This window comes from Erpetoichthys calabaricus, chromosome 8 (genome assembly GCF_900747795.2).
Source record: "Erpetoichthys calabaricus chromosome 8, fErpCal1.3, whole genome shotgun sequence".
NCBI lineage: Eukaryota > Metazoa > Chordata > Cladistia > Polypteriformes > Polypteridae > Erpetoichthys > Erpetoichthys calabaricus.
Genome location: NC_041401.2, coordinates 150519036 through 150535406, shown reverse-complemented (window position 1 = coordinate 150535406; position 16371 = coordinate 150519036). Strand labels below are relative to the sequence as shown.

At 38.3% G+C, this 16371-nt stretch overlaps 2 long non-coding RNA genes across 2 annotated transcripts; both read right to left on the bottom strand.

Moving 5' to 3' along the window:
- Positions 1-7289: 7289 nt before the first annotated feature.
- LOC127528903 (uncharacterized) lies at positions 7290-8026 on the bottom strand. Its single transcript, XR_007935518.1, has 2 exons — positions 7954-8026; positions 7290-7837 (listed from the first exon to the last, which is right to left on the bottom strand). It is a non-coding gene; the product is annotated as an uncharacterized LOC127528903 (long non-coding RNA).
- A 137-nt stretch (positions 8027-8163) lies between these two features.
- Positions 8164-13251, bottom strand: LOC127528898 (uncharacterized). The gene is made up of 3 exons (XR_007935508.1): positions 13027-13251; positions 11816-12657; positions 8164-8334 (listed from the first exon to the last, which is right to left on the bottom strand). It is a non-coding gene; the product is annotated as an uncharacterized LOC127528898 (long non-coding RNA).
- Positions 13252-16371: the final 3120 nt, after the last annotated feature.

Sequence of the window (16371 nt, the reverse complement as noted above, 5' to 3'; positions counted from 1 at the left end):
TATTATGCCTCAGCCCAGGTTTATTCTCTCTTTGTATTTATTTGTTTTTTTAACTGTTTTTGAATATGATTAGGGGTTTATTGAAGCTATCCTTTGTGTGTGGCGGGGATTATGTTTATCTTTCTCTTTTTGATAATTTGTGTTGTTTTTGAATTAATGTTTTTCCAGTATTTTTTCTTTTAATGTAATTTACTTGCTCTTACCTGAAAACTTGGATATCTGGACAGCCTTCAGTGTATCTGAACTTCAAGTAGCAACATTGATTAGATAGTGATAATAACATCTGTCTTAAAGAAGGAATTAAAGAACTTTTCAGAATGGATTACGCAAGGAATAGTCAGATGCTCAGGTAGTGTAAAGGTGTACACCTAACTATAGAATGACCAGACAACCCATATGTTCCAGAAACGTTCCATATATGAGCCTTATTTAAGTATCCATATACCTAAAAATCTTTGTCTCTTAATTTAGATTTGATTAATTTATCATTCAGTTCACTTATGCAGACTTACAAAGTGCACATATCTCTACATAGTAGTACTTATATACTGGCACAAAACATTTAATCATCAATCACATTTGTTCTATTTAAAGTAGGCCCTGGATGTAAGCAATCAGATGTCCTTTGGCTGTGAAGCTCATAGCTATTATCAAAACATATATTGGCAAGATAATGAGACCACACTTTAGGAAATGACCAGCCAACTATCCCCAGAGAAGAAATTTTTTAAACTCTACTTTTGTAAATAATAGTACAGCTGTCAGTTTTGTCCGTTGGATAGTGTTCTCCTTCTGAGGAACTGCAAAATTAGGGAGCAGTGTTAATGTGGATAAAACAAATATTAACAGAAAACACCATTTACCATGGTGTTTACTGCGCCCCACCCCCCCCCCCCCCCCCCCCCCCCCAAACCCACCCCTACTCATCTCATCCCATATTGTTTACAGGAGAATATAGTCACTCTATGACCTGTTTCGAGTGGAGTACATTCTTAGTCTTTAGCACTGAAGACAAGTCAAGTCATAATATAAAAGCTGACAAATTTCATTTAGTGAGCAGGAATGTTTCAAAATGTGTGGTCTGGACAGGAAACAAGCCTGATACAAAATTATGTGACTAAAAAATGTGACTACTGACAGAGTGTATGTTTATAAGGAGCTGCACCTGAAATATAGTTAAACTGGCATAGAAATCTATACTGATCAATGTGGGAAAGACAACTAAAGTTTTAGGAATTCTCTATTCCAATAGGTGGCACAAGAAAAGTCCATTATAACATACATGCCTCTGTAAATGTATTATAGTCGGAAGGCAATTGGTGGGGTTGCCTGGACTCAGAGTGCCAGGGAAGACTGGACAGCAAGATGTTTTGGCAAACACTACATTTATGGGAGAAAGACAGGTTGTAGTATAAGGAATATGTTATTATTTTACAGGAATGTGAAAAGGAAGTGTTCAGCGTGCATACATGTTGGCAACTGCCCAATGCAGTGGCTAAAGTCAAGACCCAAAAGCCTTTTTTTTGTTTTTTCCTCTTTTCTTCTGTTTTACTTTGTGCTTTTCTTGCTTTTTTATTCCTCTCATATAATAAAACCCATTCATAGTTTACATCTGTACCCTCCATGGTTCTTATGTTGATTGGTAGTGGGTCAAACGCCCATCGAACCCTATCTACAAAATAAATTACTTTTAGGCCTCCTACATTGGCATACTGTTCCTGCTCTCTCATCCGCGTACCCACAGGAGGGGAGTGACGGAGATGGACAAATGGATGGACAGCGTCATTGTCAGATTAACGGACATAAAGAGGACCAGTTCATTATATTGTCGATGCTGGCCTCCCCATACATTAGTTTCTACACTTCAACCACTGGCCCGAGTAAAGCATGAATAGATTAAAATAGAAACTGTTAGGTTATAAAAGTTAAACTTAAAGTAACAGCACAGGTGATCAAATAATAGGCTAATTATTATTGGTTTATATTTCATATTTTCTTTTTAGTTTATCTGTTTTATGAAAATGACTGGGCTTTTTATTTACACTATATTTACAATAGCAATACAACATACAACAATGATAGAACATATTATTTGCAAAAGGAAAAAACAAGAACCGTCGGGCAGTTTATGAGATTTAAAGTGTAGAAATAACGTAATCGACTGGCATCTTTCTTCTTCATTTATTGTGCAATAACAGAACTGAAAAACAGTCTGCTAAGGCAGGGGACTGCTGCTTCCAGGCATATCTTCATCAGTGGGATAGGTTTCCCAAACAACTACGAACTTCTAAAAGGAACACGTGTAAATTGAAATATTAAAGACTAATGATTTAATATACCTTTGCAATAGGCATGTACTAGTTACCAACATGTCACCATTTTTATCTATATGAAAAATAGACAATTACTTGAATGCGCATTTGTTGTTTTTTCGACATTTTAATACTCATCACTTGACCTCCATCACTGAATATGGAACTGAGCTCGACTGCTGTAAGACTCGCTTTCTTTTCTGAATAAAATGCTGTTTAGTCTCTTTCTCCTCTTTTTTTCGCACTTCTAATTTCAAACGTCACAAAACAAAGCGAAACGTCACTACTACAGCTACGTTTCCCCAATCATAGACATATATAGATAGACGCCGCATGCATTGTATTGTATGCCCAGTCGACACGATAAGTCAGCGCATCCATAACACTGCGAGTGGCAAAAGTGCCATTTAAACTAATACAGGTAGACGTGGAAACCGGGTTTTCTGATGAAAAAACAATAACGTTTAAAACAGTATGGTTTACATACAACAGATTTTGGCGAATCGTTTAAATGCAATTATTTATATCAATTTATACACTAATAATGGCAATTATTAAATAATTACAATAATAATAATTCATCCCATATAAGTAACATTTCTCGGACTGCCTTCTTCCATCTCCGAAACATTTCTAGACTTCGTCCTGTTCTTACGCAACACAGTACTGAAGTATTGGTTAATGCCCAAGTCACCTCACGTATAGATTATTGTAATGCTATTCTATCTGGCGTCCCACAAAAACGTATCCATCGCTTACAACTTCTTCAAAATTCTGCTGGCAGGATAATAACCTGCTGTTCTAAATCCACTGAACATATTACACCTATTCTCTCTCAACTTCACTGGTTCCCTGTTCACTAGTGAATACAATACAACATACCGCTCTTAACATTTAAAGCTCTCCACAGTCTTGCTACCCCCTACCTCAATGATCTCCTACAGACTTACACTCCCTCTCGTTCACTCAGATCCTGTAATTTAAGAGTATTCAGTCTAGCAATATGGTGCAGGATTAGTTTGTGGAAGACAGACACAACTAAAGACAAAAGAATAAAATGATGGTTGTCAATTTCAAACTGTGTTTCCTCAATGAGCTCCTTGAGAAAAAAACACATCATCTGAACCAATCTCAGCCTAAACAAACTGATAGATCAAAGATACACTGACAGCTTGCCCTAATGTCGACTGTCAGATAACACGCTCAGCTACTTTGACCACCTTGACTGTACCCTCAGAAGGAATCATCAAACCTCCTTTGTTTTTTAATGTGAGCAAGTGGTAGCTTTGATCATATGATGCTGTTACTGCATCTGTTACTAAACTAGTACGGCACACATCCATGACGGCACTGACACATCACAGGACAGCTTTCTCAAAATCCCGCTTAAGGGCTACCTCCCACTGCTTCCTCAGGTGGATTTCTTTGGGAAACCTTCAAAGTTTGAGAAATGTTAACAGCTAACAACAATATACATAGTTAGTGTCTGCGTTTAGCCAAAACGTTGTTTGGAGGCTCACTTGAGCACATAAATGCATAGCTTTGCTAGCTTAGCCTGGCGTAGCTAAAGTTAAGATTATAAAACGGGACTTTCTAATGGCCAAATATAACCAAAACAATTGCTCAGCCTTACCTATGAAATGTAATCCCCCGGGATCTGGTTTGGACAACAGAGTGAATCTGCAGACTGCAATACCTCTGACTTTAGACACGGAACGCCCTCCATATCACGGAATGCCCATAGCTTCAGTCACGGAACGCCCTTCAGAGCACAACATACCACATGATGTGATTTATCATAATTCCCTTTCCCAGCGTCACTCGCATCATGCCCTCTGCGAGACAGTATTGACGCGCTCGTTGCACAGTATGCTGTAGTTGTACAAATTACAACAGTTTTCTATCTGGTCAAACGTAAATGACTTCCAGTCTCATACTTATGCTATCAAATCATTCTAAGCTCTTTAATGATTCTAACACTTTGCCGATATAAAGTACAGTTTTTATTTTGTTTGTTTTTTGTTTTTACAATTTTGAATGGTTGTTCATTACGTTGTCTCCTGAACCGTTACATTATAGTAAAAATAAAAAATCTTATTACTATCCAGTGTTTCAAACGGAATGTACCTCATGAAACTCATACCTATAGATTTTCAATCTATAAATGTATTTCATATTTCCACTAGCAAATTATACACATATGAAACAATAATAAGCTTAATTAATCCCTGCCCGGGATTGGTTCCTGCCTTGTGCCCTGTGTTGGCTGGGATTGGCTCCAGCAGACCCCCGTGACCCTGTGTTCGGATTCAGCGGGTTGGAAAATGGATGGATGGATGGAATTAATTTTTAAAAGGTTTTCAAAAACAGTGCTACATATAAAATTGGTTTTAAAACTGACAAGGAAACATTTTAGGAAACAGTCATTTATTTATTGATTTGATCCATCAACGTTTTCATTACTAAAAGCTGCATGTGTGATATACTGTACTGTATGTCATGTACATGTCAATTGAACGGTTCGTGACAGCCAGTAAATTTTACGCAATTTTACATTTTTTAACAACTTTTTGAGTTTGAGATAATCGTGATTGTTCTTAAACCTTTTTCGTGCAACATTTAAGTTGATCGCAAAGACCCAACTTATACCAACACAGAAACAAACTGTCTTTGAGTCGCCGTCTTTTTAAAATTTTGATAAATATCAAAAATTGTTACAACTACTACTACTAATAATAATAAAAAGTGGGTCAGTTACAGTGTGCATTCAGCAGGGAATTATCCCGTCATTAAACATACAGTATTTATTGTCTTGTGCATACAGTACAATGATATTGTTACTTACTGTACATGCCTCTCCAGAACAGTGATAATATAATAAAACACAAAAAATATATAGAATACAATTTATATTTCAAATATTTATAACTAGTCTTTTTCTTACAATGTTTCTTATTATGATTGGCTGTTCAGTAACTATTTAACGAAAACACTTCCTTTGAAGCCATACTTAGCGCCATTGGTTCTTTACTATTTGCCAGAAGGGAGGATTAAGAAAAACACTTATGCAGAATGGCTGAGTTTGTAATAATCTTAGCAGAATATCTTTTAGATACCCTGGATAGAAGGCAGCTGGGTGCCAGTAATATTTTGTAGCTTTCACCACTCTCTGCAGTAACCCAAGCATGTGTGCCCTACCAGGATGTGATGCCGCCAGTGAAGATAGACTCCAGACAGCACCTGTGAGACATCGCAGGAAGGCATTGGTGAACTTGGCTATGTCCAAAATGTGCTGTTCCCTCATCAATTCATCAGTGATTGTTACTGTACAAAATTTTATAAAGCTCACCATTTCCACAGTACCCACACCCAAAAAAAAAGACAAACCACAGCATACCCCGTTCTCTGAAGTCTATGACCTGCTCCTTAATTTTTGGACATGAAAGGTCAGATTGTCCTGGGACCACTTAGTCAGCAGGTACACCTGTTATCTGCAAGCCATTTCATTACTGTTGGTGATCAGGCCTATGACGGTGATGTCAGTAGCATTTTTAATGATGGAGCTGGTGTGGTATCCAGACGCAAAGTCTCACCGGGGGATTAACACACCACCCCATTGTGTGCCTGGGTTGAGAGTGAGCATAGAGGATATGATGCTGACAATCTGCAAAGCTGAGGTCTGCTTGCTATGAAGTCCAAAATCCAGTTCTGTTGGCACAAGAGTGTTGAATGCTAAGTTATTGAATATAAACATAACTCTGTAAGAGCAGCTTTTACATTATCCAGATGTACCAAGATGATATGGAGTATAAGACTTAACTGCTGTACCAGTATGCATCTTGGAGATGGTGAAGTGGAGCAAAGTTATCTACTAAATTAAAATTAAGTAAGAAGTCTGAGTGAATGTAATTAGTTCTAAAATGATTTATCACATAACTCATGAGCTAACACACAGACTGTAATGGACACGGAAGGCATGAATAAACAGATAAGCACATTTTAAACATTACAAAAGATGTAAATCATGAAACACACATATTCTCTCTCTCTCATACATACATACACACACTATATATATATATATATATATATATTAAATATCCTGATTTGTAACATGGCATTGTTTCATACAGTGGTTCTCATATTCAGTCCCAGGGGCTGTAGATGTTTTCCCAACTAATTTTTGCTTTTAATTACAAGGGCAATCCCAAAAGCAAGGTCTCCTATTTTTTTAGAAATACAAACAACCGTTTATTTTCTATAATGTTTACATCATTTTAAAGGTTAAAGACTTATTTTTCTACATAATCGCCATTTCGGTTGATGCATTTTTGTAGACGCTGTGGTAGTTTTAGAATGCCCATGTCATACCAGCTCTCCGCCATGTCCTTCAGGAAGCATTGGACCTCATCTTTCACCTCTTCGTCGGAGCAGAATCGCCTTCCGGACAAATGTTCTTTCAACTTAGGGAACAGGTGGTAGTCACTGGGTGCCAAGTCCGGACTATAGGGTGGGTGGGTAATGAAGTTCCAACCGCCGATCTTTACGCATGTTTTCCTCAACCTTCGCGACTGTCTCGTCGGAAATTGACGGTCTCCTGCGCAAACTTCGCACTTGGCGGTAGCGTTCAACGGGAGCTCCATTTTCAAGGGCTGCCAAGCCAAGATTGAGTATCCCAGCGAAGCCGCACATGCTTGTTTGGGAGTGGAGGAAGCACCAATTACAACAGTGTGGCCAACAGCCGTACGAACAGTTTCTCTACGTCCCCAACGCTTTGGAGACCTTACTTTTGGGATTGCTCTTGTAGATTCCCTTCTTGAACTTGCAAGCCAACAGTCTAGGTCTTGAAAATTAAAGTGATATAACAATGATCTTTGCGTTTTGATACAACTACCACATAGGGGAGTGTAACCTGTGGGGGGCATTTTAGCACCCAAACCCTTGACACAACCCCCCCAGACACACACACACATAAGATCCAGGTTCAAATAGGAATTTATTTTTAAGAAATAAAGCACACAATCCCAGTTAGGACATCCATCCGTGTCCTCCATCCATTACATTGGTCATTTCAGTAGACAAGGAACTATTGAACCAGGTAAGAAAGCCAGTCCATCCCCACTTTTCTTTATAGTGAATCACTGATCAAATCCACTGAACAAAATGACATCACTGTAGGCTTTCTGCCACATGTAGTTCCTTGGAAATTTTGAAGGCTGAAAAAAAAAAACACACAACAACCTAATTTGTCGAACAGCAGCAACTGATGGGAATATTTATTTTTTACCCCATATCTCATCAAGAAAAAAGTTCATGTCCTTCATGCATTCAAAATTAAATAACAAGGTGGACATGACTTCTTCAGTATCTTCATCATCTCCCCTTTGTTCTAATTTTTCAATTGTGTATGTAACTTTATCCTGGTCCATTTCCAGAATTCTTGGCTGGAGTACTGCCCCAACAAGTCAGTCTTTGTTGGCATCCAGCCAGTCACAAGCAGTCAAGATGTTTTGGATCAATGAAGACTTTTTTATGAAAAAGAAAAAAAAAAAATACTGTCAAGTACTTTATTAGGAATATCAATATATTAACTCCACATTTACTCAAAGAACAATCAAATTGGCTTATGAAATAAACACACCAATATGATCAACACATGTCATAGGAATGCTTAGCTCGATTGATTTCTCTTGCTTTTTGTCTCTACTCCCTGTATGCATTTACTAATACATTGCTGTAAGACCCATTTCAATTCAATCTGTACGTCTACAGGAACTGTACTGAAGTGAGTACCTGAAAGACAAAGAGTCCAATTACCACAGCATTGTCACTTGTGAAGGCCAAGTTCATCATTTCAAATGATATGTAATTTAATTGTTCCCAGTTTAGTAAGCATGCTTTAAAAACTGCTGAAACATTCACCCAAACATATTACAACAGAAATGCTACATGTAAAAAGTTATACATAATGCAAAGTGTTTACCTGAAGCAAACAATCACTCCATTCTAGATTGGTTGATTTCTGAATGACATTAAAAAGGAAAAAGAAAGTCATTACCTTTAAGGCATTTGCTGTGTTTGTGCTAGTCTACAGACCACCAGGGCCGTATTCATTGTTCATGACTGAATTTAGCAACCTTGTATCTGCTTTGGCTATAAATTATGATCATGTAGTACTGATGGGGGATTTTAATGTACACATTGATGTGGAAACTGACACTTTTAGCAAATGTTTTACTTATTTGTTAAATTCAGTAATATTTTGTCATACTGTCAAAGGTCCAACCCATAATCATAACCACACATTAGATTTAATTATAACTTACAAAGTTGAAATTCAAAATTTAAATATCACTCCATTAAATGAAGTTATTTCCGATCACTACTTAATTACATTTGATTTAGTCCTGCCCTTGTCAACACACTCCCAGATTAAAACAAAGACAGTGCAACATCTAGATTGTAATTCTGCTTCAAAATTTATAGATACTTTGAGTAAGTCGAGTGTAACTGCGGGAAACCATTCAGATCAGTTAACATCAAATGTAAACATGGAAAACAATTTAGATCAGCTAACATCACATTATAATGTGACCTTGAGAGATGCTCTGGACACAGTGGCTCCCCTTAAAGCAAAAGTGATCAAAGCACATAGAAACTCTCCCTGGTTTAATGACAACACTCAAGCTCTTAAATTAGAGTGTCGAAAACTGGAGCGCAGATGGAGAACAACAAAGCTACATGTCTTTCAAATTGCATGGACAGAGAGTGTTAATAAATATAAAAAAGCTCTCTTTAAAGCTTGCTCAGAATACTATTCTACATTAATAGATAACAATAATAAAAATCCTCGGGTACTGTTTAGAACAGTGGCTAAATTAACAAATGGAAATTCAGATCAACAGTGCAAAATACCAACAGATATTAGCAGTACAGACTTTATGAACTTCTTCAATGAGAAAATTAGAAATATAAGATCCCAGATCTCTGCATCATATTACAAACCAAATACTAGCTTGGCAGACCCCGTCTCGCATTGCATTCAGCACTTTAGTAATTTTAATCCTGTAACTGAACAGGAAGTCTTAACTTTAATTTCTAAAATGAAGCCCACTACTTGTTCCCTAGATCCAGTGCCAATAAAACTACTAAAAAGTGCAATGAATGTTCTTGCAGCGCCTATTCTAAACATTATCAGTAGTTCATTGTTGCATGGCACAGTACCTGATACACTAAAAGTGTCAGTTATTAAACCATTACTTAAAAAGTCAGACCTAGACCCACACATACTAAATAATTATAGGCCTATTCAAATCTACCATTTCTCTCTAAAATACTAGAAAAAGTAGTCGCCAATCAGCTTCAGTCACACCTTATGCATTATAATTTATTTGAGAAATTCCAGTCTGGTTTTCGCACTGGTCATAGTACAGAAACGGCACTAACGCGGGTTGTAAATGACATTCTGATATCCTCCGATGAAGGAAACTCCACTGTAATTATGTTGTTGGACTTAAGTGCAGCATTTGACACCATCGACCATTCTATTTTACTACACAGGCTAGAAAATGATGTTGGGCTTACAGGCACCGTGCTCGCTTGGTTTAGTTCTTATTTATCAAATCGATTCCAATATGTACAGAAATGTGCTGACAGTACTCCATCATTATACACAGAAGTTCAATATGGTGTCCCGCAGGGCTCAGTACTGGGACCTTTACTGTTTTCACTTTACATGCTTCCACTGGGATCTATCATTAGGAAACATAATGTTAATTTTCACTCGTATGCAGATGACTCCCAGTTATATCTTTCATTTAAATCAGATGAAGTTTCTCCGATGTTGTCTTTAATTAGTTGTGTTAGTGAATTAAAGGAGTGGATGAATGAGAACTACTTGTCTTTAAATACAGATAAAACAGAGATGTTAATTGTTGGAGGGAATGACACTGATCATAACAATATTTTGTCATCATTTAACTCCGTTGGAATCCCAATTAATTTTACTGAATCAGCCCGCAATCTAGGATTTATCTTTGACTCTAGCATGGCATTTAAAGCGCATATTACAAAGTTGTCCAAAACATGTTTCTTCCATCTTAAAAATGTTAGGAAATTAAGGCGCTTTCTAAATAAACAGGATTCTGAGAAATTAATTCATGCATTTATCTCTAGTAGGATTGACTACTGCAATGCAGTGTTCACTGGATGCTCAAACTGTTCTTTATACAGCCTCCAGTTAATACAAAATGCGGCTGCAAGAATTATTACAAGAACAAGAAGATACGAACACATAACTCCAGTTCTTAAATCCTTACACTGGCTCCCGGTTAAGTTTAGGGAAGATTTCAAAATCCTTCTTTTAACATATAAAGCATTAAATGGCCGAGGTCCGGGCTTACTTGTCTAAACTTATCATGACTTACAAACCAGAGCGCACGTTAAGATCTCAAGATGCTGGTCTGCTTATGGTTTCAAGGATTAATAAAATAACAATGGGAGGTCGAGCCTTTAGTTACAGGGCCCCTAAACTATGGAATGGTCTGCCTGCTACTATAAGAGATGCCCCTTCGGTCTCAGCTTTTAAATCCCAGCTGAAGACTCACTACTTCAGTTTAGCATATCCTGACTAGAGCTGCTGATTAACTGTACATACTGCATCTCTGTTGTTAGTCATTAGCACTAAAACATAAGTAACATGATAGTTAGAATTGGATACTAACCCTCACCTGTTCTGTTTCTCTTCTTGGTACTCAAATGTGGCACTTGGTGCCACGGCCCACCTGCCAAGTTGTTTTGCCTGCCTAAGGTAAAGTCATCCCTGATGGAGGATCACAGGAATCGTGAGAAAGAGGGGTCCTTTCATTGGATTGGCTGGCCCAACACTGTTTCAGCTGTGGAATGGCCAAATGGGGGAGGCAGCTTGATGGATGAGGTCTCCAGGAGTCTAAAATTATCCAAATCTTACTATGTGATATCATCTACTGTTAAATTCTGCTCCGTACTTCTAAAAATTTTTTATTTTTTATTGAGGATTTGTTCTGTTCTGTGTATTGTATTGTATTGACCCCCTTCTTTTGACACTCACTGCACGCCCAACCTACCTGGAAAGGGGTCTCTCTTTGAACTGCCTTTCCCAAGGTTTCTTCCATTTTTCCCTACTAGGTTTTTTTTGGGAGTTTTTCCTTGTCTTCTTAGAGAGTCAAGGCTGGGGGGCTGTCAAGCGGCAGGGCCTGTTAAAGCCCATTGTGGCACTTCTTGTGTGATTTTGGGCTATACAAAAATAAACTGTATTGTATTGTATTGTTTGAGCCGGTAAGAATCATTTCACTATATACCTGATAGGGCTGTGCCTTGGTGAGAACCACACTTGCCATACTACTAGGCACTGCAATACAGATTATCAAGTACTATGCGTTTCTGCAAATCAATTATGTAGCGTTTCAACAATTTAAATACATTACAATTTGCTAACAACTAAACGTAACCATAAATATGCTGACCTGCAAATTCAGTTAATGCTACCTAATGCCACAGATGAAACTGATCTTTGAAGAACAAGGAAAACAGTCAAAATGTTACACTCCACAAAAGCAACTCTATGAAGCCATTTATTACCTACATTTTAGGAACAGTAAAGTAAATGTTATACTATTAATTGTACTGGCATAAATAATTTAGTCAACATTTTCATATGCTTCAGTAATGGAAAAGAAAGGTGGGGGAGAAAAGTTCTTGCTCTTTCCTATCTTGTCTGGAATTGCTGGAAGCAGAAATAATTGCCATTTAATAAATCAGTTAGAGCACTCAAAACCCTCATTTTTAAGACCACTATTCTCTGTCCCCATAATGCCACTGACACAACACAGGGCTGAAGGACGACACAAGTCAGTGAAGGCCTCACTGGAGACCTGCTGTGTGACCTGTTGGTCAAAGTCTTTTTGTGAAGTTCTAATATATAAAATTAGTGTCAGAAAACTTTTCAACTGCTAATTATGAAGCATTACCTGTGGTACACAGAATGTCTCATGTGGAAATTGAAGACCGCTGTCTTGGCAGGAAGATACATTTTTTTTTAGAAATACTGTAAGTTGACAAATTCTTATAACTGTTCTTCCCTTAAAAAAAGTTTGAAAAGTTACACACCTTTTCATGCTGGCTTTGCGAAGTAAGAGAAGACACCACCATCTTCTAATTTGTGGCATTTCTTCCTAAAAATTGTAAACCAGGAAATTACAATAAATTCTATGAATAAAAAAAATCACAATATTCAAACAAATATTACACTTAAACCACTGACATGACTGAAATCAAATGCACTTCCAATGGCAATGTAGAGAGCATACTAAAAAAAAAAAAGCAAGTTATTATTATTATTATTTTTTTATTTTATTAATTTTACTGTAATCATTCCATACAAATAGATCCATTTATACAAAAAAGGACTGAAGACAAATCAAACCCCAACCTTGAGAAGGAGAGCATGGCCAAAGGAGAATTGCTAAGGGCTTTTTAATAGGGCAAAAATAAACAAGGAAAAATATATATATATAAATAAATAAATGGAGAAGGAACAGAAATGCAGAAATAATTATTTCTTCTTATTCCAAAATATTATTGATTAGATCCTGCCAGGTTTTGAAAAAATTCTGAGCAAATTATTATTTTAAATCAACATTTACATCTTGCTACTGGCAAAGTGTCCTCCACTTACCATGAGCATGAAGATTCTACAGTCCAGGCTGTCAATCTGTTTGGGTAGATTCTATCATTTTACGAGGTGATTAGTAAAGGAGATGTGTGTGTTTTTTGTCTTATACTAGCAAAACATATTTATATTTACATTACCTTCTTCCGTGGTTCCTTCCAGCTACCTGGCATTATTTTAGAGGCAATTTTCCTACAGATAAAATTTGTTTTGTTAAAATTGATTTATATTATACTAGCCAACCCGCGGCGTAACATACGCCGCATAATTGTGTACTGATGTGTGAACACTTGCTGAACGACGCAGTTGTCCAAATGGGGTGGGTTTGTGGATACCACTGTGAGTGAATGAAAAGATGGACCTCTGGAGAGAGCAACATACAATTGTCCGTGCCTGAAAGCGGGATCATCTGTGACAATGGAGGCCACGCTGGTGAAAGTTACTTCGTCGGTAGGGATAAGTTTCAGCACTTGTTCATTAAGGTGTAGCGAGTCTTCGTTGTTGACGCTTAATATAGCTTGCGTACTGAGTTGTTCCGGAGTCACAGTTGAGAAACACTTTTTTAATGTCTTTTAAGCACAGGGAAAAAAATTAACATGTGAAACATCCGTAATGTAATAAGCCACCAAGAAAAGTAACATTGCAACAATGCACGCTACGATCCGATCGCTGTAAACAGAAGTGAAAACAAAATCGAGGCCGGTGCATTCTTTAACTGCCTTGTAGCGCAATGGTAGTGTTGCTGTTTTGCAGTAAGGAGTCTGTGGAAGATTTTGGGTTCGCTTCCCGGTTTCTCCCTGTGTGGATAGCGCTTTGAATACTGAAAACACCGGTATATCAATGTAATGAAGTATTATTATTCTTATGCGTCCAGCGCTCTCTCTCTCGCGCAGCTGTATGCGTGTGTGTGTCGCTCGCTCTCTCTCGCTCGCTGCACGTGTTCCTGCAGGCATACCAGTAAGTGAATGAAAAGATGGAACTCTGGAGAGAGCAACATACAACTGTCCGTGACTGAAAACTGGTTTTGGCAGATACATTCACATCTTTTTGAAAGTTTGGCCCTGTGCCTTATTAATTGTCATTGCAAAGGCAAATCTAACAGGAAATTGTCTTTGCTCAGATGCACACGCAGGCTCTCTCTCAGCAGCACAGGAGCCTTCCCAGCCCCCCCCCCCCCCCCCCCCCCCATCCGTCTCTCTCACTCTGTCTCTCTCAGCAGCACGCGAGCCTCCCCAGCCCTCTCTCTCTCTCAGCAGCACGGGAGTCCCCTCCCCCTCTGTCTCTCAGAAGCAGGCGAGCCCTCTCTCTCTGTAACATTGCAGCAGTTGTATAAACACTTTTTTTTTAAATGAGTTTTAAGCACAGGGGGAAAAAAAGGAACATTTGAACAAATCCAAACTTTATGTAAAAGCCAACCAAGATAGTAACATTGCAGGAGTTCACCATTTTTAATCAGGCGACTGACAGTAGTGGAGTCAGGCACAGAGAAGGTCAGCTGCTGAGAAAGCGTCTCGACTGTTGCAGGGCGGTGAAGCAGGTGAGACACTAATGAAAAAGAGGCACAGGGCTTATTGGTTTTTAAAGACTGCTTCCTTCATTGTGTTTTAACTTCAGTTTTAAAGGATTGCGCGGCTCTCTCTTGCGCTGCCTGTGTGTGCCTCTGTCTCTCTGTGGCGCTGCCTGTGTGTGTGCTTGTCTCTCTCTGGCGTTGCCTCTGTGTGTGTGCGCGGCTCTCTCTCGCGCTGCCTCTGTGTGTGTGCATGGCTCTCTCTCGCGCTGCCTGTGTGTGTGCATGGCTCTCTCTCGTGCTGCCTCTGTGTGTGTGCGTGGCTCTCTCGTGCGCGCTGCCTGTGTGTGCGCTTGTCTCTCTCTGGCGTTGCCTCTGTGTGTTTGCGCGGCTCTCTCTCTCGCGCCTGTGTATGCCTCTGTCTCTCTCTGGCGTTGCCTCTGTGTGTGTGTGTGTGTGCCTCTGTCTCTCTGGCGCTGCCTGTGTGTGCGCGCGGCTCTCTCTCTCGCGCTGCCTGTGTGTGCCTCTGTCTCTCTCTGGCGCTGCCTCTGTGTGAACCAAGATTCCACTGAGGTTGACTAATGAAAAGTCAACGTGGCACAGACAAACAGAAATGACGGCATGTTTTTAGAGGCGTCACGTCCGAGTTGGTGGGCGTGGCTGTGATTTTTCCGTCGTATCCAATGGTCTAAGAGTTGGTGGGCGTGGCTCCTTCCTGCATGCGCCATTGGCGTCTTACTTGTCAGCCGTTTAGTGAATCCACGCCCCTTCCGGCGTGCTTTCCATGGTCGGCTACTTGTCTTCTGGCTTAGTGAATTATATATATAGATTAATGTAAATTAAAAACACAGTTGATATGAGCTTTGCAGATGGAATATCATTGTAGAACTGGATTAATAATATTTAATTCTGAAAATGTGCCAATTAATAATTTTTTCACACAGAAGCAACAATTACTTAACCAAAATTTAGCTGGTGCCTTTCATCACATTATATGACAATGATATTCATTTCAGATTACAAAAGTAGAATTATTAGTCATAGAACAGGTAGAGAAATAGTGAACATCAGATAATATAATCTCTAGCAATTTTTAAATGAACAAACAATTTATGAAGGGAGTGACTTTGACTTCACACACGAGACCACAGCACACCATTACAAATATTTTAGAACCCTGAGGATGTTTTATCACTGTGCCACTATGAATTATTTACACAGCTCTTCCAAAATAGCTTAGTGAAAACTACTAGGATCAAATTTTTTAAAGAAGAATAGTTCAAATGACAGAAATAACAGAGTAAATAAGGAACAGTCATGCTGAAGTGCTGATTTTGGGAGATATTGGCTGAGGTTCAAACTGAGTGAACTGAACATATGAACAAAGATTAAAAAAAAAAGAACATTAAAACTTTTGAACGCTGGAACCGAACAGTTGAACAAAGATTAAGAACAAAGAATTTGAACTGCAAGACACCATATTTACTCATGCACAGTGGCTTTATGCGAGTGTTTTATTGAATTGTGTTACTAGATAATATTTAATTTTCAATATCATTAATTACATGTTACTTAAATCCCAATGATACCTCGGCATGAACAAATACGGAAGTCTCTCTTTTTTTTTTTTAAGTTTTAAAACCTGAACAATTCAATATAGCGGCCGTCTCCAAAGCCATGATGATCACTGGAGTCAAGAAAGTGAATAATTTTGTTTTTTGGATACATAACCTGAAAAATACAACATACCTAATGTTTTTGAAGAATTCAGAATCCTACATTGTATATACAGTACACATGTTGACCCAACTGGCAATGCATACATTTCAATAAATTATAGATTA